Source organism: Danio rerio, chromosome 9, assembly GCF_049306965.1.
Source record: "Danio rerio strain Tuebingen ecotype United States chromosome 9, GRCz12tu, whole genome shotgun sequence".
NCBI lineage: Eukaryota > Metazoa > Chordata > Actinopteri > Cypriniformes > Danionidae > Danio > Danio rerio.
The window spans coordinates 48,299,761-48,322,500 of NC_133184.1; the positions used below are offsets into that span (position 1 = coordinate 48,299,761).

Genomic DNA, 22,740 nt, shown 5'->3' on the forward strand with positions numbered 1-22,740 from the left:
TTTTAAAAAGAAAGGTTTGTGAATCTCAAAATGAGTAAAACGATATGTTATAATTTACAGTAGGGTATTGAACACGTCATGTTTTTACTGGGAAAAAATACTTGAAGACTTCATATGCAAAAATCTCTAAATGCCGTCTTAAATGTTCCTCAAAAATAAGCGTTTTTATCAGACTCCTGTGTGTATGTTCAGTAAGATCACTTTTATGGCAAAAAATAAGTCCTTTTCCTGGTCTTTAAAGTGAAATATCTCAACATGAACAAAATAGGCTGATGTTCACTGGATATTTCAACCGGCACTTAGAGGTTTTTGCATCTGAATTCTTCATTTCTAAAGGAGCTGTTGTAATGGAATTGATTAAGATTTTGGTAAAAACCCAAAAAATACCAACATAAAAATATAACAAAACGAAAATCTGAAAAGGTTACATGTAATAACAATGTCATTTGAACTACTGAAATGTGTTAAATACTTTACAGAAAAAGTTTTTTTAATGATGGAAGCTTAAAGACGCCTCTTATATGGAGAATGAATTCACATGCATTGCTCTGGTGTGAGTTTTTTACAGACTTCAATCGAGTGTAGAAATCTTGATGGTTCTGTGGGTCTCGTCTATCAAATCTGAACTTTATTTGTATTTTCTATTGGATTCAGGTCAGGTGATTGGCTGGGCCATTCTGCAGCTTGATTTTCTTTCTGTGAATGCATTTGAGAGTTTCCTTGGCTTTGTTTTGGATGGTTGTCTTGCTGAAATGTCCACCTTGGTTTCATCTTCATCATCCTGATTATGTCGATGTTGGACTGAAGCAGAAAATATTAATTTACTATGAGGAAGGGCAGAGGGCTGCTGAAGAACTACTGAGAGAATTTAGCTGCTGTCTGGGCATTCACTGCCTTTCTACACCTCCCTTTCTTCATATGTTCAATACTTTTTCCTTGCGTCATTTCATTTTTTTGGCATAACTTACTAAAATGTCTTATTTCTTACTAATTCGTTTAGTTTTCTTTGCATGTAGTTGAAGTCAGAATTATTAGTCCCCCTGAGTTATTAGCTCCCCTGTTAATTTTTTTTTCTCTAATTTCTTTTACGGAGAGCAGATTTTTTTCAACACGTTTCTAAACATAACAGTTTTAATAACTCATTTCTAATAACTGATTTATTTTTTTCGTTTCCATGATGACAGTAAATTATATTTTACTAGATATTTTTCAAGACACTTCAATTCATCTTAAAATGACATTTAAAGGCTTAACTATGTTAATTAGGTTAATTAGGCAAGTTATTGTATAACAATGGTTTGTTCTGTAGACTATTGAAAAAAATCTAGCTCGAAGAGGCTAATGATTTTAACCTTAAAATGGTGTTTAAAAATTTTAAAACTGATTTTATTCCAGCCAAAATCAAACAAATAAGACTTTCTCCAGAAGATAAAATATTATCAGACATATCGAAAAATTTCATTGCTCTGTTAAAATTTGGGAAATATTAAAAAAAGAAAAAAAATCATAGAGGGGGTAATAATTCTGACTTCAACTGCATATGGATTTATTTGGTTATCAATATCTGGTGAAAATTTCAAGTGGAATGGGCATTATTTTCTAATTAATCAATGGACTGGAGTCAATTATTCCACTTATACTATGGTTCCTGCATCTAAAGACATTGTTTAGATGTTGAATTTTAAAACTTTTGTCAGGTGTTTATCCTCAAACTTCTTCTAGTTTTTTAAGCATTTCATCCTATAGTATCTGGATGCAGACTTTGATTTACAAACATAGCAATCGGATTCTAGTCCAGTTAAGGACGATTCCACATAACAGTTCAAATGAATGTGAAATCATATTTGATTAAATGGTAATATCAAGAACTGTAAAGACCTGTTAAACTCACACATTGAATGAATCCAGTTGGGAATTATGTTGTGTTCAGAACTCAAAGTCTATAGACCATTTTGAGGGATGTAAACAAGAACAATGGTCCCAACGTATGTCCTGTTTTACATTTTTCATTTCTAAAGCTTCTGAGAACCCAGAAAGAGCCACATATTGATAAATATTGTCATGATAGCCGTTTTAACATTAAAAAGTGTTATAAATACAAAGTTATAATTGAATGGCGTCTTGATACAGTTATCAAACAGTTCCACAGCAAGCAGGAAATGTTTATGGTCCAATGACATGGCCATGTTGTAATGGTCTAGAAAATATAACACACACACAAACACACACACACACACAGACACACACTGCAAAGTAAAAACTTTCCCTGACATGCATTCTCCCAAGATGGACCGTCTGTAAGGAAAGCAAAGCATACTGCCATTAATAATTAAGCAAACTTTCTTCTCATAGGATAAGGACATGCAGTCTCATGAATATTTATGTACTTACCTAATGAACTACAGTTACAGTAACAATACAGGAACAATTTACTGCTATATTTTTTTTTTTTTATTGCTAACATTTTTTTTTAAAGATGAACTTCTCTAAGAACTATAATTTACAATCAGACAAATAAGAAATGTTACATTTAATCTCTTCCCAACCTTTAAATTATGCAGCATTCTACTTTTAAAGTAGAGTTTGAATAAAGATAACTGAATAGGCTATACAAAAATAGCAAAAAATAAACAATAAAAAAATAAAAATAAAATAAAATAAATTCAAATACAAAAACCTTGAGGCGATGCAGTGGCGCAGTAGGTAGTGCTGTTGCCTCACAGCAAGAAGGTTGCTGGGTCACTGGTTTGAACCTCAGCTTGGCCTAGTTGGCGTTTCTGTGTGGAGTCCAAAGACATGCGGTACAGGTGAATTGGGTAGGCTAAATTGTCTGTAGTGTAAGAGTGTGTGGATGTTTCCCAGGGATGGGTTGCAGCTGGAAGGGAATCCGCTGCGTAAAAACGTGCTGGATAAGTCGGTGGTTCATTATTAAAGGGACTAAGCAGACAAGAAAATGAATGAATGAATGAACAAAAACCTTGATTTAAAATAAATGAATAATAATAATAATAATAATAATAATAATAATAATAATACCTTTTATTTATACTTTTCTAAGACCCAAAGCCCTACAACAACAGAGAGATCAAACATGCAATAAAATAAAAGTATACATTAAAAAAGTTCTAGAATACAAACACAGAATAATCAAGATTATAAATAAATAAATAAATAAATTAGTCAAGTAAATAAATAAATAAATAAATGAATGAATGAATGAATAAATGCAGTTCCAACGTGTGCAAAAGAACTTATAAGCTCTGTATTTTCCATATTATATTTTACACAAATAAATAATTTTAATGCATATTTTAAAGCATATTTTGGATCTCAAAATAAATGTTTTTACTTTTCAGGAAGGTGGCATGATACCATTTGAGGTTCAGTGCATGGCATCAGATGGAATATCCCTGATGTACAGCACCATCTAGCGGCTGAAGTGAGCATCACTCTCTGATGAGAGAGAGAGAGAGAGAGAGAGAGTCTGTCAGAAGGGGGAGAAACCGAGCAGCTTGAGCGCTTCACTATGGACCAGTACGGCTGGTGCGCTCTCTGACCGATCGCCTTCACCTTATTTTGCCTGGAAAACTCTCCAAACACACAGGTAGGCGAACACGACACACACAGACATCATTTGACGCGGCTTCACCCGCGTTCATGACGGCACTATAATGAGGAATAGCGCAGATCATCTCTGCTATCATGGATACTGGTGCGTGGAGGCGCTCCTTCTAGAGCCTATGGGAGAAACGAGTCCCCGTGGATGTGTGATGATGGCAGGGGTGTGTGCTCAGCAACAATGCTATAATTTAGGATGCGTTAAATGTGTGGACGAGTCATTAGTGTGGATGACGAGATGCTCGTGGGGAGTAGATGGGAGTGAGGTGTCGAATTTTACGCGTTGAATACTATGGTTTTTAGTGTATGCAGATATGTTGTGGAAACTGTCATTTACGCAAAGCTTCGGTGATAGAATGATGTGCTTATTGTAAGTATCTTTAAAGCTGCAACAAAGGGCAGCGCGTGTGTTGCGCACCTGAGAGGGTTAAAGCTGGAAAGATGCTGAAGTGGGTTACTCGAGCTGTAGTCATTCTGAACATGCGTGAAGTTATTAGCGCAACACTGTAGCTGAATAGATTAAAACATTTAACAGAAACTGATTCAATGACAAGGGTGTACAGTATTTAAAAAAACAATAAATAATGTCATTGCACCTGTTTTAGGGGGACCTGTTTACATTTAATTCAAATCTTTATTTCTATGGCGCTTTTTTTTACAATGTAGATTGTGTCAAAGCAGTTGTAGTAAACTGAAATGGCTTCAGTCCAGTTTTCACAGTTGAAGTTCTGTTTAGTTTACTTCAGTGTAATGTAAATGTGTATTTTAACCCTGGTGTATCCTTGTGAATATTTTTATTATAGGTGGGCATGGATCATTTTTTAAAAATCTAGATTAATCTCACTGTAATCTTAGAATTAATCTATATTAATCTAGATTAAAATGGCTCATTTGAATTCTGCCGAAGGCATTCAGAATATGTGTGCTACCCAAATAATGACTAAAATTAAGTCATTGAGAACGGGGTTCTCAAGCCAGGTGGCGCATTAGACCAGGGGCTCATCTCCTGTTTCTAAAATGCATCACAAACTGCTTGAGAAACTGTTCTACTATGATAACTGGTGATTTTTAATAAGATGTACTCGTGTTTACTGTTTTTTCAGTTAAACATGAATTATGAACTGTAGGCCCACATGAGCTCGAGCTTTGATCACCTTAATCATAAAAAAAGTAATAACTGAACTAAACAGAATGGAATTAAGCCATGGAGTATGCGTATATTAGTGGCATTATTGAAGTAAACATCGCAATCAAACTAGTTTGTCAAGGGCATGAATGAAATGTTCGTGAGTGAATGAACTGTCGAACTGCAGTTAAAGCCACCCAAAATTACAGGCAACTCTTACATGAAAGCATGCACTTTACATCTTACACCTTTCATTATATTTTTGTCAATAAAGGCCAATAACTAGACTACATATGTCCATGTAAACATAGTCAGTAGTGTCGTCGAAGTAAGTGAAAGATCCAGAAGGGCATCCTGCTGATTTGATTCAGAAGGGCACTTTTTTGTCAAACTCGGTTTGACTTTCATTCACCGTCATTTGTTTTAAAAAACACCCGCTCCATTTTATCTGTATATGTTTTACCCGAACGCATAAACTCTACAGGTGCCTGATAGAGAGATGTGGAGCTAACACTAATCAGATTCACTCTATAGTGAACTGCATCTATGTTAGCACGTCACGTTTGATGTGGTAATTTCACAGTAGGAATACACACAGGTTTGAAGACTCTTTCTTGCCACCTACAGTGCAAGGTGAAAGTCATCATAGCTTGCACAAAATAGACCCAGCTCCCAACCCAACTTTGAGAATACATTAACAGCGATATTTTTTATTGCGCAATAAGAGTCTTATGTTAATGCCGATAACTGCCCACCACTAGTTTTTATATTTTTACTAGACTTTTATTGTCTTTTTGACACAGCATGCATTTCAAATGTTAATATTTCATCCTTACTTCCCAGATGAAATAATACCTTAGTAACTTATAGTAAATACTAAAGTACTTCCGAACCGTACTTTAGTGAAATACTTGAATTATTCAGTTGTGGTACAACAGCTATAGTAATATTATCAAATTATCCAATACTATCCCAAGTTTTCTGTTCTATATTATACTACAATGCACCATCGCTTATAGCAAAATCTAAAGTATACTACATATAGTTAACTATAGCTAAAGGGATAGGAGCTTGAGGGCAAAATTTTTCTCACTGAAACCAATTAAACCCCAAGTGACACAAGAAAATGATACATTCTTTGTTTTAAATGCTTTTTTTTTTTGCTGGAAAGCTTCAAACATTTTGCTTAAAAATACAATTGTTTACACTTGGGCGGCACAATATATTGAACAATAATTGTTATCACAAAAATAATACATTTAATATCCATATTGCAGAGAAGTGCAACAAATTAAATGCATTTCATGTGTGCAATTGTGTGCTGCATGCATAGGTTGTGTATCCAATCTGACCAATCAGATGTGACCTAGACTATCTTCATCCACACCTCTTCAGTGGGTACTGTTAGGTGCACCTAGAGCTGTAAATAAACGCTAATGCCAGGATTTGTGGTGTTTTAAAATCTGAGGGCTCTGTTTTGACGATCCATGTGCAAAGTCCAAAGCACAGTGCGCAAAAGCATTAAGGGCGTGTCAGAATCCACTTTTGCTATTTTAAGGACAGAAAAATCCACTTTGCGCTGTGCGCATGCTCTAACAGGGTTGTGCTTATTCTCTTAATGAGTTATAGGTATGTTTTGAGAATAAACCAATCAGAGTCTTATCTCCCATTCCCTTTAAAAGTCAGTTGGGTTGCGCCATAGCGCATTTGCTATTTACATGGCGGACTTTGTAAGTGGAAAAACTGAACTCTTTACTAGCGAGAAAACAGTTAAACAGACCATCTACAGGCAAGAATGAGAGATGAGCCTCCTCATTCTTTACTTTCACTTTCACTCTCATGGAGAGGGAAACTTCTTGTACGCACAGACATCCATTAGCCTATACATTATTAATTTTGTTTATTAAGCGCAAAGATTTGTTTCCAAATTATTCCTAAATTCAGTTCTAATTTCCAGCAAATGAATAAATGAACAATAAAAACAAAGTGTGGTCAAAAAAACTGAGTTTTATGCAAATACACATGCTGTGCCCCATGTGGTCTTAAACCTGACAGGTGGGCAAATTTGTTTTTAATAAAACAAATATAAATATGCATATAATAAAAACTACTACTACTAATAATAACATTATAGAAAAGCAAATTGTTATGAATAAACTTAAAAAGCCCTGCGAGATAAAGAAGGCATTTAGGCAGTGGTTTTTATTTTTGTGTAGGCTAGAAAAATAATAATTTTGTAATATTTTAATCCTTTAATTCTTTTTCATTTGTAAAGATATTTTCATATTGCTGTACACCCTCTGTGTACAAATAACACGCTCTGCGCTGGACTATAGACCTGCTTTAATCTGGTCTATTGTGCAGTCTATTTTAGCTCCTCAAAATAGCAACACGCCAGTAATGCGTCTTAACACACCTCCTTTTTTAGACCAGAACCTAGAACCTTTTAGCCTATGGGTGCACATATGAGCGCAAATGCATTTGCTGTTTAAACAGCGTGGTGCAAAACTTCAAAATGACTCTTCTGTCAAGCTGAAACTAGCAAACAACAATTGTGTCGTGCCTTGTGCTGCATTGCGCTGGGTGTATGATATTGCCCTAAATGTTTGTGCTTTAAAAAAAAAAAATTAGCATAAATATGAACCAAAAATATGATACTTGTGTATTTTGGTATGATAACATAAATAATTAAAAAATTGCAAATAAAATAGAATTTTGCAAGTAAGTTGTATCTTTATCACAACACTAACACCATCACAAATTGCATATTTTCCCAGAATTGTGCATCTCTTAAAACTTATAACCCTTTGACAGACTTCTAGCTAATACAGATGATAAAGCATTTTTTTAAATTGTGTTTTACAAATAGCAACTTTTTTTTTTTTTAATAAACAGTTGGAATTCATTAAAAAGATTCACATTTTTTTTTGTTAAAAACTATGGTGGCTGGCAGAGCTCAAACATGCTAAGTTAAGAAAACACATGCAAATAGAAAAACACTAACAAACTGAGAAAACATCTTCACCAATTTGACATAATACGCAAGTTTTCACAACACATGCAAATACAAATAGTGCAGACCACAACAGAAATGTGTTGGTGGACACAAATAAGTGCTAACCTCTGCTGCTTCTAGTTTAGAATCACAGGTGTTTTTTCAACCTAGGCTCATTCTGAAAACGTAGCCCTATCTACATTTCTGGACATTGCGAATTATGTTGCCAGAAGTCAATATAGCTGCATTTTGTCTGTAAAACGAATGCTACCGGCTGGTATGACGCTGTTTCTTTTCGCACTTACTAGCTGACTGATTACCTCCGTATGAATGACTTTCCTGCTGTTACCAGTTTGTCCAGTGGCTCACCACGTACGTTGGCGGACTTGAGATGCAAAGAGGAGTTGACCGTGACGACGAAGTGGTTCGAGTCCAGTGAAAAACGATTCCAGAAAGCGTGTAAGATAAAAGCAAAAGCTTAAAAAATAAAATAAACAAGTAAACAACAGCGTGAGAATGTGGGAAAATCTAAAAAAGTAGTAAAATCAGAGGGCTTTTCTTTTTCTGGATTGCTTTTGAAAACACTGTCGGTCGGGGTTAGGGAAGTGGGTGGGCACTGGTCAATCGGTGCTTTTTAAAACACTATTGGTTGGTTTAGTGAAAGGGGTGGATGCAGAGATTGGTCGGTCAGTGTTGACAGTGACCTCTAGTGGATTTACGTGAGAAGAGCAGGTGCGAATTGCACATGCGAGAGAAATCAGTGATATCAAAAAGCGTACACAGCGGCCTCTTGTGGATTTGCAAAAACAAAATATGTAAAAAAAAAAAAACTCTTTTGGGAAGTATTTGGAGCTCTCTAGAAATGTATATAGGGCTACGTTTTCAGAATGAGGTTGGGGTTTTTTTTATTTTAATGTCCTAGTCATATTCTAAATATGCCAACATGCCATTAAAGTAACACTTAAAATTTTTAATGGCATTAATTGCACATTTCATCAGATTATTAGGGCTAAAAACAAAAAGATACTGTACAAACAGATCTCCGACAACACCTGTGACTCTAAACAGGAAGCAGCTAGGTTAGTCACTTTTTTAATGCCCCAATACATTTCCATTGTGGTCTGCACTATTTGCAGTGCATTTCTATATTTGCATGTGTTTTTTCTATAAAAAATTATGTGTGTGTGTGTTGTCAAAATGATGAAGATATCTTCTCAGTTTGTTGATGTTTGTCTATTTGCATGTGCGTTCTTAACTTCAGAGCATTTGAGCTCTCTCAGCCACCGTAGGAAATGCTGTTGTGTAAATTTCCCCTCAGTCTCTTCTGGAGTGGATAAAGGGAATGTGGATGCGCTTATAGACATGCTCCCCAGTAAATGTGCATGTTATTGCAGCATATAATGTATTTTTTTTTACCTTAAAAGTGTATTACAGATTGGCTTTGTTTTATAAAAACCTTTTGCTGGGTGTGTTTTATTTACAATCATCAAATGTGATACTCTGATGAGGTTAAAAATGAGAAAAAGCAGGACCAGAACTAGACTGAGATGCATTTAGATTCTTTCTTAAAGGGAAAGTTCACATATTAATGGGAATTCTGTCATCATTTACTCACCCTTTACTTGTTTAAAACCTTTGAGTTTCGTTCTTCTGATAAACAAAAAAGAAGATATTTAGAAAAATGCTGGAAACCTGTAACCACTGACTTCAATAGCATTTGCTTTTCCTACTATGGAAGTCAAAGGTTACAGGTTTTTAGCTTTCTTTAAAAATCTTCTTTTGTGTTCAACAGATGTCTTATAAAGGTTAGGAACCAACTGAGTAAATAGTGAGAACATTTTCATTTTTGGGTGAACTATCCCTTTAATGCCACTACCCTGATTTTACTATTCAAATCTGCCCTTTGATTTGATTTGATTTAACCAAATATGTCCTTATCTCTTGTTTCAGACTGTACTTTCTTGGGCTGCACTATATATTATTTCAGCATCGATATTGCTCATCCGCAATAATCACATCTAAAGATATGCAGTGTTGAGTTGGGATTATAGTTGACCAGAAACCCCAGATCAAAGCACACAAGATTTATGGAGTCAGAATTTAACTACAATACAGTGAAAGCTTATCATCTGCATGTGTTTTTGAGCGTTTTAAGTTTAAAGCATTCAGTCATAAGAAATTGTACTGTTTGTAACTTTAATTTTGATATAATAGTAATATTATATTATCTGAATATAATAAAATATTTAAAAAGATTTTAAAAAGACTCTTTAAAAAGAATGAAGAAAGAAGTTGTTGCTTAGAAATAAATAAACATGATCTGCATTGATCTTGCACTGCTTTATTACTTCTTTATCATGCATATATGCCATGCTTTTAGTCTTAATCTACACCAGTGGTTCTCAACCTTTTCACTTCGGGCCCCCTTCTTTCTCCAATCAAATCAAAATTAAAAAAGGCCCACCTGTCTGACATTTTCTCTAAAATGTTTGTATGAAATGCTCATTTAAACCTTTATTTAATTACAAATATATATAAAATGTTATATATTTAAAAAAAAAACATACACAAATTCAAAGAGAACAAAAACTTAACAGGGAGATTGCAAAAGACCAGCTTCTGCTTTAAACTGGACTGACTGAATATCTACCATTAAATATCTACTATTTAAAAATATACTCACAAATGTAAAACACAGTAAAACATCCTAAATCTGTTGAAATGCGTCGATCTGATGGCGGTTGAGTTTGCAGCTGGATATTATTGAGAGATCGCTGACAGGAACAGTGAACAGCTCCGCCAGAGCGTGTCTGAAGCTCATATGCAAGTTTATTTTACATTCTATGACAGAAACACGACAGCCTTACTAGATCCTCCTGTATGGGCACGCGTCTGTTATAAAACACTCACAGGACATTCATTTGGACAACTTTGAAGATATATTAAATAGTTCTCACAATAATACAAAGAGAGACTTTCACTTTCACTTCATGCAGTTTGTGAATGAACAGACTTATGTGTGCTAGTTGCAGGCGAAATCATGAGTTTGAAATAATCATCGGAGAGGTGGAGAAACTGCATTACTTTGATCATTTTAATATAGTATATTAATAATGAAATACAAAAATTATAGTTTAATTTTGAGAGTTAATTTTAATCTTGCAGCCCACCTGCAGGATTGCTGAGACCCATTAGTGGGCCGTGGCCCACCGGTTGAGAATCCATAATCTACACCATAGGTCTTAAAATCAATTCCTGTAGGACCACAGCTCTGGAGTGCATTTCCAAAAACCATCGTTAGCCAACTAAGGTCGCAAGTTGTGTCATTACAAACATAGTTTGTTGATTTGGCGTTTTCCAAGTCAATCGTTCCAATGAACATTCCGAAACGGCATCGCAAACTTCTATGCTTGCAACTACACATCTGGAGCTGTAGTTGGCAACATAGTTCCTGGCTGGGTTGTATTCCCAGTTATCCCCCCTATGCCCCTTTCATTTAGAACAATCTAACATTTAAACTTGGAATGATTAAAAAAAAATTAAGTCTTCTCTCCTTGGTATAATTTGCTTTCAAATCATTTTTAAAGTTCAGTTTTAGTGATCTTCGTGTTTACAATTGGCTCGCTTTGCAGTGCACTTTGTAAACATTGATGTCATTTTGAATACAGCCATGTCTCATGACCACAGCTATAAGTGACCTATTATTTAAAAACAGAATTTGTTAAGTCTCCAAAGCTTATGAAAACAAAAAAACATAGCATACATGAATGCTTTTAATTTATAGTAGGTTTTTTATTAAGTACATGTACTGTACATGACATGGGCCTGTAGGTTAGAACATTTCTATAGTGGTTTGCATGTGTCAAATTGTAAAAGTAGACTTTTAAAAAAATTAATTAATTAATAATCAATATCCTACTTAATAATAATTAAAAAAAATAATAATAATAAATAAATAATTATAATCGTCATCATCCTCATTAATATTATTTATATTATTATTGACAGGATATTTTCTTTTCCTAATAAATAATAAATATAAAATTTTATTTCTTAATAAATCGCCTTATTATTTATTTATATGATTTATATATGATGTTAGAGTATGTGTTAGGTTTTGTAATTGATTTTATGTTAATTTAGAATAGACTATGGAATATTCTTAATATTTGTAAAGGAACCACTGGCCCTATATGAGCCATTTACATATATTTCAATTAATATTGAAAGCGAGTGCATGTTTTTACCAAAACTAATATTGTTTTGTGATGTTTGGCATTATAACTAACGTGGCTCAAACGTTAGATCTGTGACAGAGATACTATGGGTTTTGGGAAACAATCGTCACTACATTGTTCATTTCCCAAACGATGCATTGTACTATAATAGTTCAGCTGCGAATATATGTCATTTTTTGGGAAAGCGCCCCAGGCCAGCTTGCTGTTGATCGCCTGTCCTGCCCACCCTCTTCACTAAACCCAACCGATAGTGTTTTCAAAAGCAATCTAGAAAAAGAAAAGGCACTGCGACAGCACAATTTCACCTTGTTTTCAGCCTGTTGTTTATTTATTTTTGCTTTGGTTTACCTGTTTTTGGAATCATTCTTCACCAGACTCAAACCCCGCCGTCACGGTCAGCTCCACTCTGCATCCCAGGTCCATTGGCGTACGCGGCGAGTTACTGGGCAAACTGGTTACAGTTTGGAAAAGCAGTGGTTATAGAGGTAATCGTTCGGCCATATTGTGAAAAGGAACAGAAGATGTCAGCTGCGTCATACCATCCCTTAGCATTAGTTTTACAGACGGAATGGAGCAAGGCATGGCTCTGGGTACATATTTTGCAGAAATGTAGACAGGGGTACATATCCATTATGAGTCTGTGTTGCGTAGTTTAGTTGGCTGCTGTTAACGAATCATTCCAGTCGTAACTAATTCATTCATTCATTCATTCATTTTCTTTTCGGCTTAGTCCTTTTTTAATCTGGAGTCGCCACAGCGGAATTAACCACCAACTTATCCGGCATAAGTTTTACGCAGTTGCAACCCATCACAACATCCGTTCACACAAATACACTACAGACAATTTAGCTTACTCAATTCACCTGTATCACATGTTTTTGGACTTATGAGGGAAACCAGAGCACCCAGAGGAAACCCATGCGAACACAGGGAGAACATGCAAACTCCACAAAGAAATGCCAACTGACGTCGTAACTAATGTTTGAACTTAATTTCTGATTGGTCCATTCTTTCATTCAACATTAATTCATTCAGGTATTAATACACCATTAATCATGGACCCTTATTATAACGAGTCACCCTAAAGGTGCAGTAGGTGATTGATTGTCTTCAGAAACATGTTTTGTTGTGCTGATTGAAAGTCTCTTAACATTTCAATAGTACTGAATGAAGTCAATGATCTAAATGTATTTATATGTATTTTTATACTCTGGATAAGGCATAAAACTATAAAATGTTCATCCAATTAAATATTTCCGGGTCGACAAATAACTCAACTACGACAGGTATCTCAAACTGTCTGTTAACAAAGTTAAATTCGAATTTCTGCACTGCCTTTTTAAGCTTGTAAAGCACGCATCTACCTCTGAAAGAGGGACGTCATCAGCAAACTCTGCATCAACCTGAACTTCTTTCTGAAAGACCAGCGTGGCCTTGTATGCATGAAAAGAAAGATTGTTTCAGCCAAAAATGCAGAATCAAAACTTTTCTAAACCTTAAATCAATATGCGGATTACTTTTGCACGCTGGAGGGGAATGACCTTATGCAGTTCAAAACAACAATCTGAAGGATGACACCACGGCTGAAGTATTACATTAGACGGGTGTGTTTTAAAACAATTTTATCCACGCAAAGCATAGACGGTGTTCTTGTTTATGAAGGGGTTATATGCACGGTAGTGTTGTTCAGCCACTGAAAATGTCTGGCAAAAGATTGGCTATTTTCAAGTTTATTGAGTACCTTTAACAGCATCGATAAGATAGTCGGTTACATAGACCTGAGCATTCGTTTAGTTGTTCAAGTGAAAAAGAAGCTGAAAACAAGTGATGTACGAGAATCAGCGAGCACAATTGAAAATGAAAAGCTACTCGTTGCCTTTATAATGTAAACGTAAGTGTAATGTAAAATGATGGCAGGATATTTCTGTTTTAGCACTCCTGTTTTCTGATATAATATTTATTTAGTTTAATAACAAAACTAAGGTGAAGTTTGATTTATCTTTACAAATTTGTTGATTTTTGAACAGTGACAACCTGTGTGGGGACATATAATTCTTGCACCCACTGGCCTGTCAACAACTACGCTTGATAAAGTGTGTGTCTATAGAGTTTTCTAACTGGTGAATGACATGATCTAGTTTTATATCTAATCAGTGTGCGTTTGCGTGTTCATAACTTAAGGAGCCTTGACTTTGGACGGCAGGGGAGGGTTTTAAAATTTCTAAGCTATTATGCTAATGCTAGCTTTCTGGCAGATCACCTACTGCACCTTTAATTTTTTTAAATTATATGTGATAAAGACTATGCGGTGTTATTGAATATTTAATATCTATATCTGAATACTACCAGACTGCCCAGAAAACTAGAAATTACTGCTGATTTCACTTTAATATATGCCACATTGTTTTTATTTATGACTTGCTTGAGGTCAGATTTATTAGCTCTCCTGATTTAATAGCCCCCCGTATATAATAATACAGAAAAAATAAATATCACATCGTCAGATTTTTCCAAGTTCATGCAGTCCTACTTTCCTTAAACAGTGCTAATGAATGTTAGCATTGTAGCTGACACAAAGCCTTGACTTCCAAGCCTTGCATTTTCTTCAGTCTTGTGTTCATTCTTTGCTGATGTGCCCTCAACATTGTTTCTCTTGCCCACGCACATCTCCTAATATAGATCCATACATCCACCAACAGGACCTCGTGAATCATGTTAAATAGGCAGAAAATTACAGATACTCCCAGAAGATGTGGAGTTTGTCAGAGCCGTTCTTATGTCTATGTCTGTGCTGCTGCGGCATTATAGATTCATAAAGTGCTGTATGTAAAGCAGCAGTTCTCAAGTAGTGAGGCGAGACACAGAAATGGGTCACAGGTCTTTTCTGATTTGATAGTTTCTGATTTGACACCAGGAAAAAAAAACAAGGCCAAATGCTTGATGGATAGACTCAGGGCCTAAAATTAACACTCGTCAAATGCCAACCGCAATTACAGATCATCATAGGCGAGCAAATAAAAAGTGTTCCTTGGGAGTTGGACGGTTATTTTTCATTTGTTTTGATGCATTTGAATATATATGGTTCAGCATGTTCATTTAATTTTATTTTATTTTATTTTATTTTATTTTATTTTATTTTATTTTATTTTATTTTATTTTATTTTATTTTATTTTATTTTATTTTATTTTATTTTATTTTATTTTTATTTGACTTGGGGCCTAAAATTAACACTCATGCAAATGCCAACCGCAATTGAAAATCAGCAATGGCAGGCAAATAAACAGTGTTCCTTGGGAGTTGGCTGTTTGTTTTAATGCATTAGAATATATATGGTTCACCATGTTCTATTTGTTTAATTTAATTTAATTTCTTTTATTTCATTTCAGTTAATTTATTTTTTATCTATTTTATTTTATTTTTTAAATAATTTTATTTTATTTTGTTTTTATTTTTTTTGTTTTATTTTGTTTTGTTTTGTTTTGTTTTGTTTTGTTTTGTTTTGTTTTGTTTTGTTTTGTTTTGTTTTGTTTTATTTTATTTTTTTAATATTTTTTTTTATATATATGCTACTATACTTGATTGTTTAAATAGACCAATTTAGACCAATATTACCAATTTAGCAGACATTACAATGCCTATATCAGATATTTACAGTGTTAGGGAGTAGCTAGTTACATGTAACGGCGATACGTAATTTAATTGCTAAATAAATGTAACTGTATTACATTAGTTACTGAGAAAAAATGTGTAACTAAATTACAGTAACTTTTGAAAATGTTAAAGATTACAAATGGGCTTACATCTTAAAATATTCTTTAAAAATCTGGGAAATGTTGAATAATATTAATCTGTTGCTTTGCCTGTTTTTGATATGCACGATGCCTTCTGCTAAGACCATTTATAAAAACGGTGCTTTTTAGCTACCTGTATATCTACATTTCTCAGTAGCGTGGCGGTAGCGTCACTGTTTTATAAATCAAATAGCTTTTCAGTAGGGAAGCTATTATTTCAGTCAAGTAGCGCAGTAGCGTCCACACAAGCTCCATTTACTGTTCGCGGATAAATAAACTTTATTTTTCATAATTCTATTCATCTTTGCATCAAGTAGCTTTGTAGTTTTGTAGCTGTGCGTAAACACACCTGTCTGTTTAAAATAAAGAGAAAAAGCATGCTTTGGGCATTTTCTTTTTACTGTTGTAGTGAACTGATCGAAATGTGACCCCAAAATCAAGGTACATACCGAACTGTGACTTCTGTGTACCACTACTTCTCTAGTTTTAATGCATAAATTTGTATTTTCAAGTAGAACCTGTTAAAAAAACATTGCTCTGGAACCTTATGTTTCTTAGATTTGACCACTGCTGAATAATAACACAGTAATCATGCAGGAAAAAGAAACGAGTTTAAATCCTCCGCTTTCAGAAAGGGTGGATTGTGTTGAGTCTTGAATCATGGATGCATCACACAGCTGCAGTACACACACACACACACACACACACACACACACACACACACACACACACACGCACACACACACATATGAACACTGAAAACATCTTCAGCATCTTCTGCTGGAGTCAGATGTAATTAGGCCTCATCTGTTAGCTGGAGAAACGCTCCTCGTTTTAGAGCTGAAAGTAGGCCAGGAATACCTGCAGATTTGCTAGCGCTCAGACAAGTCAAACTTATGCCGTAATGAAAAATGAAGAAGAACTGCAGCTCAAAGTTAAAAAAAGATGCTGGCTGACGTATATATTGAATGCGTGACATTTGAAATGTGTCAGTGGTCTATTGATTTTGCTGTATATGCTACCGTGGAGTGTATATATGTTTGTGAGGCTGGCATTTTTGCAGATTGATGTGCATTGTTTACATGTAAAAGTAAAGAATATAATATAAAACAAAGACATACACAGTGAATTTACTGTATATGATTTATATACTAATCTCCCCTTTATTTTCCAAAAAAAAGTTTAAAAAATCATATTATTTAAATAAAAAACGTTTTAGGTGTTATGCGCAAGGTGGCAGTTTATGGCATGGTTGTGGTATATTTATTTTTAGTTGTGAAACGTACCGAAGGAATGATTCCTTTAAGTGTAATCTATAAAAACTTGTTTCTACCACAGAATAAAACTAATGAAAAAAATAAATAGTCACCTATGCAATGTATTTTTATGCCACACTTCTTGCTATTCTGAGTCGGTATTCTTCACTCCTGATATTTTGTTCTATAAATTGCTATGATTAAAATCTAACAACATTTAAAAATATACGTATAACACTTGGATTGTGAGATATATATATATATATATATATATATATATATATATATATATATATATATATATATATATATATATATATATATATATATATATATAAATGAAAAAAATAATAACAATGAACTCAAAATTCTTGGAAAATCTTGGAATTCAAAATATTTTGCATAAAAATGAAATAGTATTTGGATGCAGCCTTTATAATGCAAGCTGAGATTGCATCACTCAGCGATGCAATGTCAGACACAATGCACTCAATGGAGTGAGTGATGTCACTATGACGGGTAGGGTTGGGGTGTGGTTAGGTAACCGCATTAAAAGCATTGGATGCAGCTCATATTGCACTGCACCAGGTCTGCATACAGACCCCTCTCTAAAGATGAGCAATTAGCAAATTAGAAAAGGTATGAACTAAATTATTATAACTGAAAAATTGAAGATAAATGTCTGATAGACTGTAAAAATAAAAAATGCAAAGATTTTAAATTCAAAATCTAAGAGTTTTTAGATGGGTGACACAGTGGCTCAGTGATTAGCACTGTTGCTTCACAGCAAAAAGGTTGCTGGCCCAAGTCCTGGCTGAGTCAGTTGGCATTTCTGTTTGGAGTTCTCCCTGTGTTTGCGTGGGTTTCCTCTGGGTGCTCGGGTTTCCCCCACAGCTCCAAGACTAAATTTTACTAAAGCTAAATTTTCCGTTGTGTATGTGTGTGAATGAGTATGTATGCTTTGTAAAACATATGCTGGAATAGTTGGTGGTTCATTCCGCTGTAGCGACTTCTGAAATTTATACTAAGCTGAAATAAAAATAATTTATTTTCTTGTCGGCTTGGTCCCTTTATTAATCCGGGGTCACCAAATCGGAATGAACCGCCAACTTATCCAGCACAATTTTACACAGTGAATGCCCTTCCAGCCGCAACCCATCTCTGGGAAACATCCACACACACTCATTCATACACACACTCATACACTACGGACAATTTAGCCCACTCAATTCACCTGTACCACATGTCTTTGGACTGTGGGGGAAACCGGAGCACCCGGATGAAACCCACGCGAACGCAGGGAGAACATGCAAACTCCACACAGAAACGCCAACTGAGCCGAGGCTCAAACCAGCGGCCCAGCGACCTTCTTGCTGTGAGGCGACAGCACTACCTACTGCGCCACTGCGTCGCCCTGAAGGAAAATAAATGAATTAATGAACTATTATGTTTAAAAATGTGTTCATGAAAAAACATCTTGCCATTGTTAAGCAGCACTCTGGAAATATCTAAAAAAGAATTCAAATTTTACTGGATTGCTAATAATTTTGACTTTCTAATTTTTTGACTTCATTCTAATAATAATAAATATTTGACTGGGTAAATTGTGCAAGATATAAACTTCAGAGAAGAAAGTTTGAATTGCGTAATATAACTGCCCGTTTTGAAGAAAAAAGTTACAATTACTTTATTTGTTTGCAACAAGAATCAGTCCAAGGCACTTGAGTAAAGTGAAAAAATTAAAAAGCCTTTATTCACATGGCTAGATCTCTAAAAACCAACGCGTTTCGGCAGAAGTCTGCCTTCATCAGGCATATGTATGTCATATGTATGTATGTATGTATGTATTTTCCATGTATATGTATATATTGTATATATGTATGTGTATGTATGTATGTATGTATGTGTATCTGTATGTGCATGTATGTATGTGTATGTATGCGTGTGTATGTATGTATATGTGTATGGATGTGTATATATATATGTATATATATATGTGTATATATATATGTATATATGTATGTGTGTATGTATATATATATATATATATATATATATATATATATATATATATATATATATATATATATATATATATATATATATATATATTCTTTTTTCTTCTCTCTCTCTCTCTCTCTCTCTTTTCCCACATATGCAAGTGGGTGTTTGTGTATCTATGCCGAATTTATGATGGTAGTAGAGTTTGCTTGTCAAATTATTTGAGTGCCATTTGAGATGTTTAAATGAGTCATGTGACCGTAGTACTTAAAAGAGACTCTAGACGCACCTGATCACTGTTACCCTGATGAAGGCAGACTTCTGCCGAAACGCGTTGTTTTTTAGAGATCTAGCCATGTGAATAAAGGCTTTTTAATTTTTTCACTTTACTCGAGTGCCTTGGACTGATTCTTGTTGCAGATTTGATGAATCCCTTACCCAAAGAGCACCGACCATACATTTGAACTTACCCCAGAGCGCTTTTTGTTTTGTTTTTTCTACTTTATTTGTTTGTTTACTCAGTGGCATGGACGGAAAACAGAATTTTAAGATCAGAGCTGTGAGATGCAAACGTAAAATCCTGGAGGGTCTTGTTTGAAGGGGAGAAGTATCATGCGTGTTTCTGTCTGACAGGTGCAGACGGTCGCAGTAATATGTGATGTGAGGCTGCTGAGCTGCGATCACACCTGTTAGCGCCATAGCAGAGGCTCAGACAGCCTGAGAAGCAGACACTTTAACTGATAGAGCCGCTCACGATGGTTTAACTTCGCCTATGTGTTGCTTCACACAAATCCAAGTCGGTTTTGTAATTTGATTTTGTGAGGAGTTTATTCAATTATGTTGTTGGCTTTGCTGTCTGCACACATAGGATTGTGCATTTGATTTCTGCTCTAACAGACCTGGTCTGTAATAGAGATTACTGTGAAGGGCTGAGCTGAAGCTTTGTTTGAGGTCAATGGATTTTTTTTTTTTACATTTGCGTTGTGTTTGGAGGCATCTGTTTGCAATATCAACTTATTGTGAATGCAAATTTACACCAGTAGTTGGAGCCAATTGCACATTAAATTGATTTATTCATTCACAGACAGACTGAATGATTGAATTATTGATTGATTGATTGATTGATTGATTGATTGATTGATTGATTGATTGATTGATTGATTGATTGATTACTTGATTGATTGGGTATTTAAAGTATTCAGTCTAATACTGATCTACTGATCTAATACACCCATGAGTCTTTTGAGGAAAGATGCAACAAGTGTTTCACACCTGGATTTGGGGATCCTCTGCCATTCCTCCTTGCAGATTTTCTTTAGTTCTGTAAGGTTGGATGTTAGGGCTGTGCATTTAATCAAAATCGAATCGCAATTGCGATTTGAAGCGTTGCAATTAGCTAACTGCAAGAGGCTGCGAAATGACATATATATTATTTAACGTCCCCGGTTGAGAGCAAATGCATGACTGCCTTCTGTGTGTGACAGTAATCTGTGTGCGAGTCTTGCTAGCCAATTGAGTGAGCACACTTTCATTCTGCCCAATCAGATTTGCGCAACCGGACTATGCGGAGCGCCCACAACAACAAAAAGAAAAGCGCGAACGATTGGAATGATGACATCAGCCGCTTCAGAAGCATTGACAGATGAATTAATATCAAAGAAAAACAGCACGTCAATAATATGGGAATATTTTGGTTTCAAAGTCACAGACACTGAACAAAACCAGGTAATTTGTACAAGCTGTCGCAGAATTGTTGCCACAGCATGAGGAAATACAACAACAAGCCCATAAAAAAGCACCACAGGTTGCTAAATGAGAAGCGTCTTGCTAAAAAGCAGGGGCGTAGATTTAGCATGGACAGAGGGGAAGCAGACGGGGACCAACTATTGATATGTCCCCACCAATAATTTAATTTGGTAAAAAAAAAATGCGCTGTTAATATTAACCTACACATGCAGAAAAGTCGCTTTTCAGTTGTAAGTCGCTTTGGATAAAAGCGTCTGCTAAATGACTAAATGTAAATGTAAATGTAAAAGGTTACGTCTCATCTCTCCTTTTCAAAAAGTACTTATTGCATAATACATTTTATTATACTGTATACATATTTACAACTCACTAGCAACTAGTAATAGATATTTTAAAATGAATTATTAACAGTTATTTGTTTGTATTAGTATATTTGTTTTAACTATAATTACCACAGGTTGCACGGTGGCGCAGCGCACGTTTGCCTCACAGAAAGAACAGGGTCAGTTGGCGTTTCTGTGTGGAGTTTGCATGTTCTCCCTGTGTTGGTGTGGGTTTCCTCCCGGTGCTCCGGTTTACCCCACAAGTCCAAAGACATGCGGTACAGGTGAATTGGGGAAGCTCAATTGTCTGTAGTGTATGTGTATGAATGAGTGTGCATATATGTTTCCCAGTGATGGGTTGCAGCTGGAAGGGCATCCTCTGCGTAAAACATATGCTGGATAAGTTGGCGTTTCATTCCGCTGTGGCGACCCCAAATTAATAAAGTAAAAATAAATGAATGAATGAATGAATTACCACAACTTAATTCAAGTACTTTACTATGGTTCAAAAACTATAGGATTTATCCTATAAAATATATAGTATTTACTAAGTACTACAGTATTTATTGTAGGAAAACTTGTATCAAAGATTATTAGAAAATTATGCAAATAAATACTATTCAATCACTGAAGTAAAATATGAATACAATGTTATACATTTCTTAAATGTAAAAAGATGTATTATAAACGTGTAAAGATACTTATCAACTTTTACTATTATTTACTCCATTTTAATCAGTGGTGGAAAAAGTAGTGAAAAATCATTCATTTATTCATTTTCTTGTCGGCTTAGTCCCTTAATCTGGGGTCGCCACAGCGGAATGAACCGCCAACTTATCCAGCAAGTTTTTACCCAGCAGATGCCCTTCCAGCTGCAACCCATCTCTGGGAAACATCCACACACATATTCACACACACACTCATACACTAGGGACAATTTAGCCTACTTAATTGACCTGTACCACATGTCTTTGGACTGTGGGGGACCCGGAGGAAACCCACGCGAATGCAGGGAGAACATGCAAACTCCACACAGAAATGCCAACTGAGCCGAGGATCGAACCAGCGACCCAGCGACCTTCTTGCTGTGAGGCGAACGTGCTACCCACTGCGCCACTGCGTCGCCTCTGAAAAATTATATTCAAGTAACATTAAAGTATCTGTTGTAAATATTACTTATTAATTATTTAGTAAATTAATTAATTAATTAATTATAAGTAAAATGTAGCACTCTAAAAAGTACTCAAGAGTGGTGAGTATAATACGTGAAAAGCTAATGCTTTTATATGTGCTAGTGTGTGTAATACATTATGTAGTGTATTTAATTATTGTTTAGGTTTATTTAGCAGTTTTCAGACTGTCTTAACCAAGGGTGCCCAAACCTTTTCACATTAAGGGCCAAAATCAAAAAATCATCGATAGCCGTGGGCCAAAGATAAATATACCAAACTATTTTACATTAAAGTTGACTGGGTAATTTCCTAATTTCTTTTTATAATATTTAAAAATACTTAGAAAACATTACTTTGAATCATGTTAAGTAATGCAGTATAAATTATTACATGATAATTTGTTGCAATTAAAACATAAACAATCACATTTATAACACAGTGGAGTTGAACGCTGAATACACTAGTCATTCCTT

The 22,740-nt window shown here is 35.0% G+C and overlaps 1 protein-coding gene across 4 annotated transcripts in view; it reads left to right on the top strand.

Moving 5' to 3' along the window:
- slc4a3 (solute carrier family 4 member 3) overlaps positions 1-22,740 on the top strand; it is a 208,743-nt gene that overhangs the window by 3,754 nt on the left and 182,249 nt on the right. For 3 of the 4 annotated variants that reach the window (XM_073911530.1, XM_073911531.1, XM_073911532.1), the window contains exon 1: positions 3,487-3,604. The gene's annotated coding sequence lies outside the window, so the exon portion shown is untranslated. Of the gene's footprint in view, positions 1-3,356; positions 3,605-22,740 lie in introns of those variants that run through there. The other variant, NM_001423525.1, reaches the window with a different exon arrangement.